The sequence below is a fragment of the Brassica rapa genome, chromosome A09 (assembly GCF_000309985.2).
Source record: "Brassica rapa cultivar Chiifu-401-42 chromosome A09, CAAS_Brap_v3.01, whole genome shotgun sequence".
NCBI classification, from domain to species: Eukaryota; Viridiplantae; Streptophyta; class Magnoliopsida; order Brassicales; family Brassicaceae; genus Brassica; species Brassica rapa.
The window spans coordinates 20884901-20897576 of NC_024803.2; the positions used below are offsets into that span (position 1 = coordinate 20884901).

At 49.9% G+C, this 12676-nt stretch overlaps 1 long non-coding RNA gene across 1 annotated transcript in view; it reads left to right on the forward strand.

The window, feature by feature from the left end:
* LOC117128137 overlaps nt 1–12021 on the forward strand; it is a 43447-nt gene extending 31426 nt beyond the window's left edge. The window contains exon 3 of the long non-coding RNA XR_004451330.1: nt 11177–12021. This is a non-coding gene — a long non-coding RNA (uncharacterized LOC117128137). The remainder of the gene's footprint in view (nt 1–11176) is intronic.
* The last annotated feature ends 655 nt before the right edge of the window (nt 12022–12676 follow it).

Genomic DNA, 12676 nt, shown 5'->3' on the forward strand with positions numbered 1-12676 from the left:
TTTGCTCCGTTCCCCCGAGGACATCATTTCGGTGAGGGATCTTCTCAGGAATGGTCCCTTCTTCTGGACTTCTTTTACGCCGAAGAGGGTTCGGAAGGCACTGAGATTCGTGGAACCCGGTCCTGCTTTGGATGCGGACACGGGAAGCGACTCCGAACCCGACGACCAGAATCCCGTCGAAGCTCCGACAGCTGCGCCGGAGTCGAGCTCTTGGAAGGGAAAAGATGTCGATCTTGGCGACATAGAGTTTTCGATGGACGACTCTATGCTTCCAGGATGGGATCCGAACCTTGCTTACGGCGACGGGAGCGGTTCGAGCGAGGCCCCTATTCCGGATTTCGATGATTTCTTTGCTGGGCTGCCATCGGGTTTTGATGCTCCTCCTCCTACGAAAGAATCGGCGAGGCCGAGAGTCGTTGCGGAAGGATCTCGCATCATCAATGGGGTTAGTTTTTTTTTTGAGAATTTTTGGTGATTGTCCTATGTATATATTTATAACATGCCAATCGATTTTGCAGGGCCTGAGCTTGCTGGGCTCGGCCATTGAGGCGGGCCATAGAGAAGCCATGGTCTACCGCTTCAAGGCGGAGAAAGCGGAGCGGGATCTCGCTCGCGTGCAAGGCGAGATGCTGGAGCGAGAGGCGCAGCTTACTCGTGATCATGCGCGGGCTGTTCGTAAAGCGGAGAGGAAAGGCAAAAGAGAAATCGTCGAGGTGATGAAGACTCGTGCATCGCAGTTCCAGGTTGAGTACGGGAACCTCAAGAATGCCTTTACCTCGGTGGGTGACTTTCGCGAGTGCCGTGGTTCGGTCGGAAGTCTTTGGAGGACGCGAGCCGATGACTATGTGTTTGAAGAGGAAATGAGCTTGATGAAGAGTGGGATGAGTGACCGTGCCCACGCTGAGACGCTTATCTCTCCGATCGACGAGAGGATTCAAGGGTTCTGGGATTCCATCCCGGTTTCCCCTGATACCGAGGAGGTTCCGATCGATTTTCACGATGGTGGCGAGGAAGTGGATCGTCCCGCGGATGCGTTTGGTGCTTCGTTGTCCGGGGACTTTGACTTTGGATTATGAGGGATGGATCAGTTATCCTTGTTTTCGGCCGAATGTGGCCCTTTGAATTTGGATTTCGTTTAGGCCTAGATGGCCGTATTTGTATTTCCGGACTGGCCGTTGGTGGCTTTGAATCCCTTGCCGCTTTACGCGGTTTATTTATATGATAAATGTTTTGTTTCGAGTTTTCCTGAGTAGGGTTGAAGTAAATACGAGTTGCCGTCTCGTATGTAGTTCTAATTAGACGTTCAATCTGTTGGTTCGTTCGTGATTTTCGTAAAAATTTATCTGTCTTTACGATTTTCGAGAACATTGAGATACGAACGGAGAGACATGGTTTATGATCTCGTATCTTTTAGATATCATGCCTTGAGATGTTTGAGACCAGAGCGTTGGGTTTAGGGCAAGACCTAGGTTTACTTTCGGTTAAGGTTTGTGCGGTGACTAGCCGGCTATCGTTTTTCCTGTTGCGATTTCTTCCTGACTCGCACCGATTTAAAGTCCGCGATATGTTCTCGGCTTATATGACTTGTATGGTACGAATCGAGCATCTTCTTCAACTGGAAGTGCTAAACCAAAATTTCGGATTTTTTGTTGTAGCGCGCTTTTGTCCTTGTGCTGGACGTTTTTAAAGATCAAAAGAGTGATCGGATTGCGTTTGTTTAAGACGGCTGGCGTGTTCGTCGGGGCCAATCGACGAACGGGGTGTAAGGTTTTTGGTGGTCGCGTTCGGACAATTTGTTAGCATTGTCCTCGAATTTTAACTTTTGCGACGTCTCGCAGTTATTTCGAGGATTATGCGTGTATTGTTTGAAAGATGATAATCTTTACGATTTTTGGGCCGGAAGGGGCCGCAGACAAGAGTCTTACGTTTTCAGGCGTGTCCTGAAGTTCTTTGTTTTTTACGTAAACGTTTTCATAAGAAAAGGACAACGTATATTGTAGTAAAAGTTGAAGTTTCTAAAAACTCGATTACAATAATGAAGATTTTTCTAAGTGGGAGTATACGAGTATACGCACCCACTCCCCCCCCTTTTTAGAGAGGGGGATAGCTGAACTCGTCTTTTGACGAGCTGCCTACGTACCCCTTTCGAGGATCAAGCCATCTCGTAGTTCTGTTTCATGCCGCGAGTGTTCTTACTCGGCGGTAGATGTCGCGATGTCCGCCTTGACCGTGTCGATCGTGGCTGGGTCGACGCTATTTTCCGGATGTTCCGGTTGAGTTGTTGCGTGGGCTTCGGATTTATGTCGAGCTTCGACGTCCGATGCGTTTGCGTTGATAGACGATTTTACTTCGTCTTCTCCCGGGCGCTTTTGGCTGAAGATCGATCTATCTTCGCGCGTTTGCCGTTTGTGGAAGCGTGATTTGCCTTAACTTATGCTCCGCGAGGAAGCATAGTCGCGACTGTTTTTGGCATCCCCAGATGGCCGCGACTCCGCTCGGCGTTGGGAACTTGAGACCCAGGTGGTAGGTTGATGGAACTGCCTGCATGGCGTTGAGCCATGGGGTTCCCATGATTACGTTGTAGATAGCGGGATGATCGACTACCGCGAATTCGACGATTTTTGTGATCTCTTGGCCATGACTGGCAATTGGATTGATCCGAGAGTCATCGACACTTCGCCTGAAAAACCCGTGAGCGGTTTTGGCGTCGGAATTACTTCTCCGAGTTCGATACTCATCCGCTTGAGAGTGTCGCGGAAGATTACGTTGACCGTGCTTCCCGTGTCGACGAGTACCCTTCCGACTTCTAAATCTCGTATGACGAGATCTATGACGAGCGGGTCGCAGTGAGGTTGGTCGATAACCGCCGGCTTCTTCTCCGTGAAGGTGATCGAGCAACTTTGGCCGTCTCGAGGAGGAGACCATGTAGGCCAATTTGCACTTGACTCTGCCTTCCGTTGGTAAGCCTTGATGGCCGACACGGTATCGCCGCAGTATTGTGATCCTCCGATTATCATATTGACTCTGCGACGATTGTTATCGTTCCCTTTGTCATCCGGCCTCCTACTGCGTTTATCCCAGGATGGTTCGTTGAGGGGATTTTTCAGCGGGCGGATTTCTATCCGTCTTTGGAGGCCGATCAGAATCGAGGATGAGATCCTTGACGCTAGTTACTTCCGAAAGCTCTCCAGCGAGTAGCTTCGCGGCCAGTCTTGCTCCCAAGACTTTGCAATTGGTCGTGGAGTGTCCTCGGGATTGATGGAACTCGCAGAAGGTGTTTTCGTCATACCCTTGATTGCGAGTCCATGTGTTCCCGTGGTGCGGCCTTGATCCGAACTGATCGCATAGTTATGCCCCTTGGAGATCTTCCCCTCGTGATGGACGTACTTGTAGTTACGAGAGTTCTTCTTTTTCCCCTTCGGATCTGCGTCTTTCGAGGATGGTCTTGCCGGCTTATGTTTTTGCGATAAGACTTTAGTTTCTTCCTCGACTATGATGTAGTCCGTTGCTTTGTGGAGGGCGTCCTGGATCGTTCGTGGTTTGTCGAGAGTTATCCATTTTCTGAATTTCGACTTGTACCAGAGCGTCTTTCTCAGCGCGTCGATGGCCACTTTGTCGCTTATCCCGCTGACCCTGGACATTATCAGCTTGAACCGACTGATAAATTCGCGGAGGGGTTCGTCTTCCCTCTGGGAGAGACTCCAGAGGTCAACATCGGAGGTTTCCCTGTCTATGAATACAGAGTACTGTTTGAGGAATTCTGATGCGAGCTGTCGAAAACTCCCGATGGTGTTACGACGAAGGCGTGCGAACCATTCGAGCGCTGCTCCTTCAAGATTTTCGACGAACAGGCGGCAATAGCCGGCATCTTTTTCGCCGTCCTTCAGTCTTGCTCTTCCCATCGCGATGTGGAAAGCCTGAAGGTGCGCTTTCGGATCGGCCGTACCGTCGTACTTCGGTACTTTGATCTTTCCCGGATCGGACACCCTCATGTCCGAAATGCGACTGGTAAAGGGGGTCTTTCGAGCTCCTTCCAGCAGTCGATCAATCTCGGGGGCAGCACTAGTAGCATGATGGATTTGAGACTTTACGGCTCTCACTTCTGCCGCAGTCTTAGTGATGTAGTCGCGAAGATCGCGGATATCCTATGTCTCGTCAGTAGATTTCCGAGCCTGTCGGCGTTTACTGCGAGTGAGCTCGGTTTGCCTTTCGGCTAGTTCCTCTTGTTCGTTCCAATAGGCGACTTCTTCTTCTTCCGTCATTGGTTTTTCGAACGGGGAGCATTCCCGAGCGGATCGGCTTCTTGTCCTTCTTGGATGTTTGTCGACATCCTCGTCGGTATCGTTGGAGACATCGCTAGGATCCAGGTCAATGTGTTCGGCTTCGTTATCCTCCGAGTCCTTTGCAGGGGGCGGAAGATTTTCAGGGTTCCCCTTTTCGACGGGAGATTTCTCGCTAGGGTTTTGTCTGGAAGGTTGTTCCCGCGCGAGTCCTGTTCTATCGAGTGGGGTGGCGAAGTCGAGCCTTTTCCCGCGGATTTTGGTGGTTCCGCGGGGACGGATAGCTCGGGTCCTTGCCGTTAAGGTTTCAACCTGTTTGGTCAAGGTATTCACGAGCTTATCCTGTTCTTCCGACCTTTTCTCATAGGTGGCGAACATCTTTTTGAACTCCTCGAGCGTCGCGGCGTTGGCTTGCGCGTTGGCCGCGGATACGTCCGCTACTGGAGTGTGGAGATCGGTGCCGCTGCCTCCATTAAGAGGAGTTTGCACGTTATCCGCATCGTTGGTTGACATGTCTGATTGTGTGTGGCTTTTGCGGGTTAGATTGATCCGTGTATCCCCCTCCTTCTAGCGCCAAACTGTGGGAACCGAAATTCACACTGTCGGTATCCGTTTAAATAAGGAAACTAAGAAAACTCTAGTTTCCCAGAGGACCCGGATATCTGGTAATTACCACACGTCAAGCAATCAGAACACGAGAATAACAACGATAAAAATAAGAAATCGAAAAGAGAGCAAAGTAGATCTTATTCCGAATCTGCGTATGAGCGTTACAACAAGGTATAAGCCTGGGCTCGAGAGCTGTCGGCGAGATTCCTAGTTCTAGCAACCCTAAGACTGCAAAACCTAATTGAGTCGCAGCTCGAAATAACAAAAACGGAAAATTGCCTAAATTGCTCTAAGTGCTAAGTTTTCTCTGAAAATGTTCTCCCCTCTGCTCCTCGCCTAGGACTCCTTATATACTAGCTCCAAGGTCGGTTTACGCTTTTACTCTTCTGCCCTTAAGCCGTCATAGCATAAAATGGAGATTTTCCATTTTTCCCGATCTTCATAATTATCTTCAAAACTTCCGTATTTATCCGCGGAAACTTGACATTTATCCTTCCTCGTGGGCCAAGCGTAAACCATGCTGTGGTTTACGGGCTTTTGGTTAGGAAAATCGTAGGATGGGCTTCGAATCGTGTTTTAGGTCCCTTTGGGCCGTCTTCCGACTCGACACGTTTACTACGAGTTTTCCGCGGTTTCTAATCCGCGAAGTTTAATCGATGAATTAGAATAGCGGGAAACATGGACTGAGCTTGCCACGGTCCTCGGGAGATAGCATTCGAAGGTTTGACGAGAATGCATGGACTGGTGTCGTATCGATGTTCGGAAAGGTTCAATCGCTACACAGCGACCGAACTTTGGCTCGAGCCCGGTCGCTACGTAGTGACCGAGTGAGACGAGTGCTCGGTCGCTACGTAGCGACCGAGCTTTGGCTTGAGCTCGGTCGCTACGTAGCGACCGAGCGGGACGATCGCTCAGTCGCTACGTAGCGACCGAGCTTGGCTGAGCTCGGTCGCTACGTAGCGACCGAGCTTGGCTGAGCTCGGTCGCTACGTAGCGACCGAGCGGGACGATCGCTCGGTCGCTACGTAGCGACCGAGCTTGGCTGAGCTCGGTCGCTACGTAGCGACCGAGCGGGGCGAGCGCTCGGTCGCTACGTAGCGACCGAGCGAGACGATCGCTCGGTCGCTACGTAGCGACCGAGCGGGACGATCGCTCGGTCGCTACGTAGCGACCGAGCTTGGCTCGAGCTCGGTCGCTATGTAACGACCGAGCGGGACGATCGCTCGGTCGCTACGTAGCGACCGAGTTTGGCTCGAGCTCGGTCGCTACGTAGCGACCGAGCTTTGGCTCGAGCTCGGTCGCTATGTAACGACCGAGCGGGACGATCGCTCGGTCGCTACGTAGCGACCGAGCTTTGGCTCGAGCTCGGTCGCTACGTAGCGACCGAGCGGGACGATCGCTCGGTCGCTACGTAGCGACCGAGCGGGACGATCGCTCGGTCGCTACGTAGCGACCGAGCTTGGCTGAGCTCGGTCGCTACGTAGCGACCGAGCGGGACGAGCGCTCGGTCGCTACGTAGCGACCGAGCTTGGCTGAGCTCGGTCGCTACGTAGCGACCGAGCGGGACGATCGCTCGGTCGCTACGTAGCGACCGAGCTAGGCTGAGCTCGGTCGCTACGTAGCGACCGAGCGGGACGATCGCTCGGTCGCTACGTAGCGACCGAGCTTGGCTGAGCTCGGTCGCTACATAGCGACCGAGCGGGGCGAGCGCTCGGTCGCTACGTAGCGACCGAGCGGGACGATCGCTCGGTCGCTACGTAGCGACCGAGCGGGACGATCGCTCGGTCGCTACGTAGCGACCGAGCTTTGGCTCGAGCTCGGTCGCTACGTAGCGACCGAGCGGGACAATCGCTCGGTCGCTACGTAGCGACCGAGATTTGGCTCGAGCTCGGTCGCTATGTAACGACCGAGCGGGACGATCGCTCGGTCGCTACGTAGCGACTGAGCTTTGGCTCGAGCTCGGTCGCTACGTAGCGACCGAGCGGGACGATCGCTCGGTCGCTACGTAGCGACCGAGCTTGGCTAGGGTTCGGTTGCTACGTAGCGACCGGACGGCGTGTATACGTAGCGACCGAGCTTGGTTTGTTCGGTTTGAATCCCGAAGGATACTTCTTCGTAAAAACCTCGTATAGGTTATTTTTACGAAAATTACATCTCTTCTTTTACTGACTCTTTCGGAAATACGATCTCCGAGGATTTTTGGATGGTAATTTCGTCGTAACCGTTTTTGACCCCAACAATAATATCCGCTGCGTATGAGTTGAAATGATCTAAGATAGGAAATGACTAATGTAGTCTTAAGCTAAAGTCTAAGTTAGCCCTCGCCTTTGGGCGATAATATAGATAAAGGGCAAAATTTTGAGGTTCGGTCAGTGTATGGACCGAGCGACGTGAGGTATCGACCGCGGCTTAGGCAGGCGGGTCGGGGCCTTATAAGTTGGTATCAGAGCATGCTTGATCCTGTTAAGGACAGTGCTCAAAGATGTTGAGTTCCAAACCAAAATTATTTCTGAAAACTGAGATGACTTGGAACCTTAGCTATGGAGAGCCAAGAGAGAGTTGAGGTAAGATTGGGTTACATTCTTATGAACGGGGGAGTTCCAAGATGAGCCGGCTTAGCCAAGATGCCCTCTCCAAAGGCAAGACCCTGAAAACAGAAAGGTTAGTTATCTAGTTTTTTGGAGGTAATAGGCAGATTGGACGATGGACGCAATGCAAGATCTTTGTATGGACGACCTGGATAAGGGAGGTAACATTGACCAGAGAGTGGCTTAGGTTGAAAGAAACGTGCAGTACTCTCTTAGAGGGTTATTCCCTGGTGGCCGTTCTAAACGAGTGAGCATATGCGGTGTTCATATTGGTCTAAGGGAGACGATACATGGCTAGTACATGAGTGGGCTTGTGATCAGATGGATCAGCTTAGACTCAGTGTAAGTCAATGTAGGATTCCTTAGATCGAGTTGAATGGAATGGATCAATTCCAAGAGGAATTGGACCACAGAAAGAACATGATGTTACGTATCTTAGTATGATGAGGATTGAGGTATATTTTAAACACTCCTGTGAATGGTATGAGACGTTCACAGAAGTGTGACACTTTGGAGAATTATATGGGATGTTTTCCAAATGTGTGATCAAACCGAGATCCTACTCAACTAGGTACCAAATGTTGGGGGGGAGTGGACCAGGTTCGGTATGCGATCGAGTCCAGAGAAGGACCAGGGTTGGCTTACTCGGACGAGTACAAATGGAATCTAGTCAGGATGGACTATGATTTGGTTGTGTCCGCCTAAAGAGACACGAAGTGATATTAGGCATGGACTGGGTTGGAAAGAATCGGGCCACCTTGGATTGTCATCGGGGCAGGGTGCAGTTTGAGAGTGGGTGTGGATCCCCAATCAGGTTCCAAAGTATTTGTTCGACCTCTGGACGCTTAGTAATATCAGCAATCCAAGTGGAAAGGATGCTTGAGAAGGGTTGTGAGGCTTACTGGCCACAATCACCACCCGGACGGGATTCCGCTGGTCAGTGAGTTCGAGGACATGTTTCGAGCGCTACAGAGCATTCCCCCAGATAGGGCTGATCCGAACATAGCAGAACTGGAACCAGGGACGGCCCCAATGTCCAAAAGTCCCTATTGTATGGCTCCTGCCGAGATGGCTGAGCTGAAGTTGATCAAGTCCAGTGAGGGATGAGGATCGCAGCACAACCAAGTCGCAGATTGACCTATGGTTGGGGTGAGACGGTTGAGTCCTGGAGTGGACCAGAACCTCAATTTGATCAACTCCGGCAAAGGATGAGGATCAGGACATGACCTACTCGGAGATGGACCTACGATCGGGGTGTGACGTTTGAGTCCCTGAGTGGACCAGGACTGGAATATGATCACGTCCTAAATGGACCAGGATCAAAATATGACAAAGTCTGGTTTTGACAGAAGTCAAGTTGAGGCGGTTTAATCTTGTAGGGACTAAGATCGCAATATGGCCAAGCTGGGAGAGGATGTGGTCAGTTAAGAAATGATCCAGTAATTGGTGGCTGGAATCATAAGCCTTAGTGTCCGGAAAGGACTTAAGGAAACAGAAAAATCTGTTAGGACTCATGGTAGAGTGAGCAGCCTAAAGATTGGAACATGTTCTCTAGGACTTAGCTGGTGCATCGAGTGGCTTGGAGATCAGTTGAATCTACTAAGACTTGAGTATGCAGTATGTTCCTAGGGACTGAATTTGATCTAGTCATGGACTCAGATCCGAAAAAAAATAAAGTCTATAGTAGACGACATTCTAAAATGAGATATGGACTTGGTGTCTACTAGGACCGCAACCTGGAGAGTTGGGTCAGTGACACAAGTCATGTCATTGTATGGGTGCTGGATGGACCACTTGATAAGATTTAGGTTAAATCTCTAGCAAGTGGGGGAGACATGTATATATGATGATCAAGACGTGATCAGTGAGAAGGAACAAGGAGGGAGATGCAACAAATTTGTTAAGAAGAACCAATCGAGCATGCTCCATGTTCCGGATACAAAGAGTTCGGTTGGAACCTTTGGTCTTGAGGCAGGAAATCAGCACCACTAGATTCGAGGACAAATCCATCTCAAGTGGGGGAGACTTGTAGCATCCCCGATTCTGGATAGGATCGTCCGGGACGAGCCATGGTGCAAGGAGACGCACCGGTAAGGTCATATGACCTAAAGACAAGCATGTCATGATCCAAAACCATGGTTAAGGGAATCAGACAGCTGAGACTTAACCAAAACAGGTTTTAGACAAGCTCAAAGGAGTTGGTCGAGTGTTATGGTAGTTAAACGATATAATGGTGAAGCTGGGAGGTAGCTCACCAAGTGTAAGTCAGCATGGATCATGGGAAAACTTAGTCTAGGTATGGAAATAGACCAAGGGACTTATAAGGATTGAATAAGATGAAGAAACCACACTGGACGAAGTGTCAAGCAGCTAGGCGATGCAAGCAACAAATCTCGGCTGGAGCTCAAGTAGAGTGTGTCAGCTCCCTGAGCTGTATGGACTAGCTCACTCAGCTGGGTCAGCTGGGGATCAGCTCAACTCAGCTGGACTGAGTGTTCAGGTCTCGGACCAGTAGAACAGGTTCGGGCAGTCACCGGGCTGGTTGGTTGGCCAAGGATGGCTATGAGCTGGTGGGCTCTTGGGATTGCGCCATGGGCTTGGGTAATCCGTGAGGGCTTCACTGTGACTTGTCTAGGAGTGGATAAGCAGGCTCAGGACGTCTGGTAACTGCCATAGGCGAATGGGTGTGATTTGGACCATTGATTAAATCAATGGCCAGAATTGAAACCGAAAGGATGCAATGGTTGAGAAGTAACCACCTCTTCTTCTATAAAAGGCAGGCAAGTCCCTGCCTTTTGCAGGCACGCCAGGGCTTCCTCCTACACCCTGAAACACAAAGAAAAACATAGAAAACACAGAGAGTTGGTCAGATTCAACATCCAACCCCAAGAGTGGTGTGAAGGCCATAAAGAGGCAGTTTTGGGAGAGATCAAAGAGCAAGTTATGAACGACCCTTTGATGGGTTTTGATTCCTGTTATTAAAACCCAAAGCATCCTACAGGTCCTGATAACACACACATATAGTCATGGAAGAAGAAGTATGGCCGGATTCCACTTCCTAAGGCCAAGAGAGCCTTAAGGTGAGAGGTGTGTGGGAAGGCAGTTTCATGGGAGTTGGGAACGACCCTGTGATGGTGTTTGATCATGGATGTTCACGTCTTAGGCTTCCTCTATGTCTTGGGAAAACCCGAAAATGGTCAGGAGAGAAGGTAGAAGGCCGGACTCCACTCCCAATGGCATGGACAGCCTTGAAGGCGGATGCAGTGAAGAAATCGGTTTGATGGGAGATCAAAGGAAGGGAACATGGGTGCGACCCATGGAGATATCTTATCAATACTGAAAGTATATGATAAGGTTTGATATAGGCGTGCACTGGAGATGCATGGCTGAACACAATAAGAGGAGGCACATGATCTAATCAGATCATGTATAAGATAACCGATTTTATAATTACTTTCAAGTTATGGTTCTGTCTCTTGTAGTGCGGTTAGGGCCAAGTAAGGCACGCCCCTTGAAGACCATATGTTGGGATGTACACTAAGGATCCAGGACCCTTAGATAAGAGCGGATTTTTGTTGATCTAACTCATCCATGTGGGATGGAAGGTAGATGCCACTCATTGGATGGTGATCCATGGTGGATCATGGTGTGTGTTGGCTCTGATCATTGTGTGAATCAATGATCCGACTCATGGAGGAGAAAATGGGGGTCCTAGTACATGAGGAACCATGTGGAGTGCAAGGTGCAATTCGTTTGGAACCAACATCAAGCAAAGGAGATGAGTAAGGCTAGTACTTGTTGGCATGGACCACAAGTATTGAGCTGGTGTATTTATTCAAGGAAGGCCGTGTGTGATCTAATCTTGGGAAAGGATGGACGACCTAATCAATAGGTGATGGATCAAGGTGTCTGATCTGATTGATCAAAGGATGCACCAGTTGTAAGAGCGAGATTGATCGGGTTTATTGGGACATGGTTCCATGGCCGGTTAGGTAAGTGTAAAGACTCATCAGTTCTGAGTCATGTGGGGATGGTTGGCTGAATAACTAAGTACCAAAGGTAAGAGTCTATGCAGGTATAAGAGAGCTGTACGAGTAGAAGGGGAGCTGGGCGAAGCTACCTCGCAGCTCTATCAGCTGGGAGAGAGTATATGGAACCTCAAGTGAAGTGGTTCAGCTCAGCTAGCTGGATGAGCTAACTAAACAGTTAAGTCAGTTGGGACAATGTGCTAACAAGCTCCGTGGATGTGGCAAAGGTATGATCTAGCAATGTTTCATAGATCTAGATAGAATGGTTAGGGTAATGGAACCTCGGATTTGTATGACTTGATTTGGGATCAGGATTGTTGGGGTCAAAATCGGTCACGACGGAATCAATGTCTGAAAGTCCGTAAAAATCAGCATAACCGTTTTTACGAAAAGTAATCTTCGTAAAGATATCTTTATGAACAGCCTTGCAGTAAAATATCGTCCAAATCTCAATCGAACCACTAAATACCGATTGTCCGAAGGCAACAGACATGTATCCAAATCTGCCGCGGACAAGCTCGAGTATGGAAATCAGACCGCGGACAAGCCAAGCTCGATCGATACGCAGCGACCAAGCATGCACACAGCTCGGTCGCTACGTAGTGACCGAGCTCAAGCCAACTCTCCACTCGCTACATAGCGACCTGTAAGGCCTCAGAAAGGTCCTCCTTTGGGTTCTCTTTTGAATCCTCGTCGAAACACTTTTCGTTTCGTCTCAATCGGAGTTTCCGTTGAGATTTTACGACGAAAACAAGTAGGACTCTTCTCGGCTTGCTTCCACTCGCTACGTAGCGACCTGTCAGACTGTCAGTCGCTACGTAGCGACCTATAAGGCCTCAGAAAGGTCCTCCTCTGGGTTCTCTTTTGAATCCTCGTCGAAACACTTTTCGTTTCGTCTCAATCGGAGTTTCCGTTGAGATTTTACGACGAAAACAAGTAGGACTCTTCTCGGCTTGCTTCCACTCGCTACGTAGCGACCTGTCAGACTGTCAGTCGCTACATAGCGACCTGTAAGGCCTCAGAAAAGTCCTCCTTTGGGTTCTCTTTTGAATCCTCGTCGAAACTCTTTTCGTTTCGTCTCAATCGGAGTTTCCGTTGAGATTTTACGACGAAAAGAAGTGGGACTCGTCTCGGCTTGCTTCCACTCGCTACGTAGCGACCTGTCAGACTG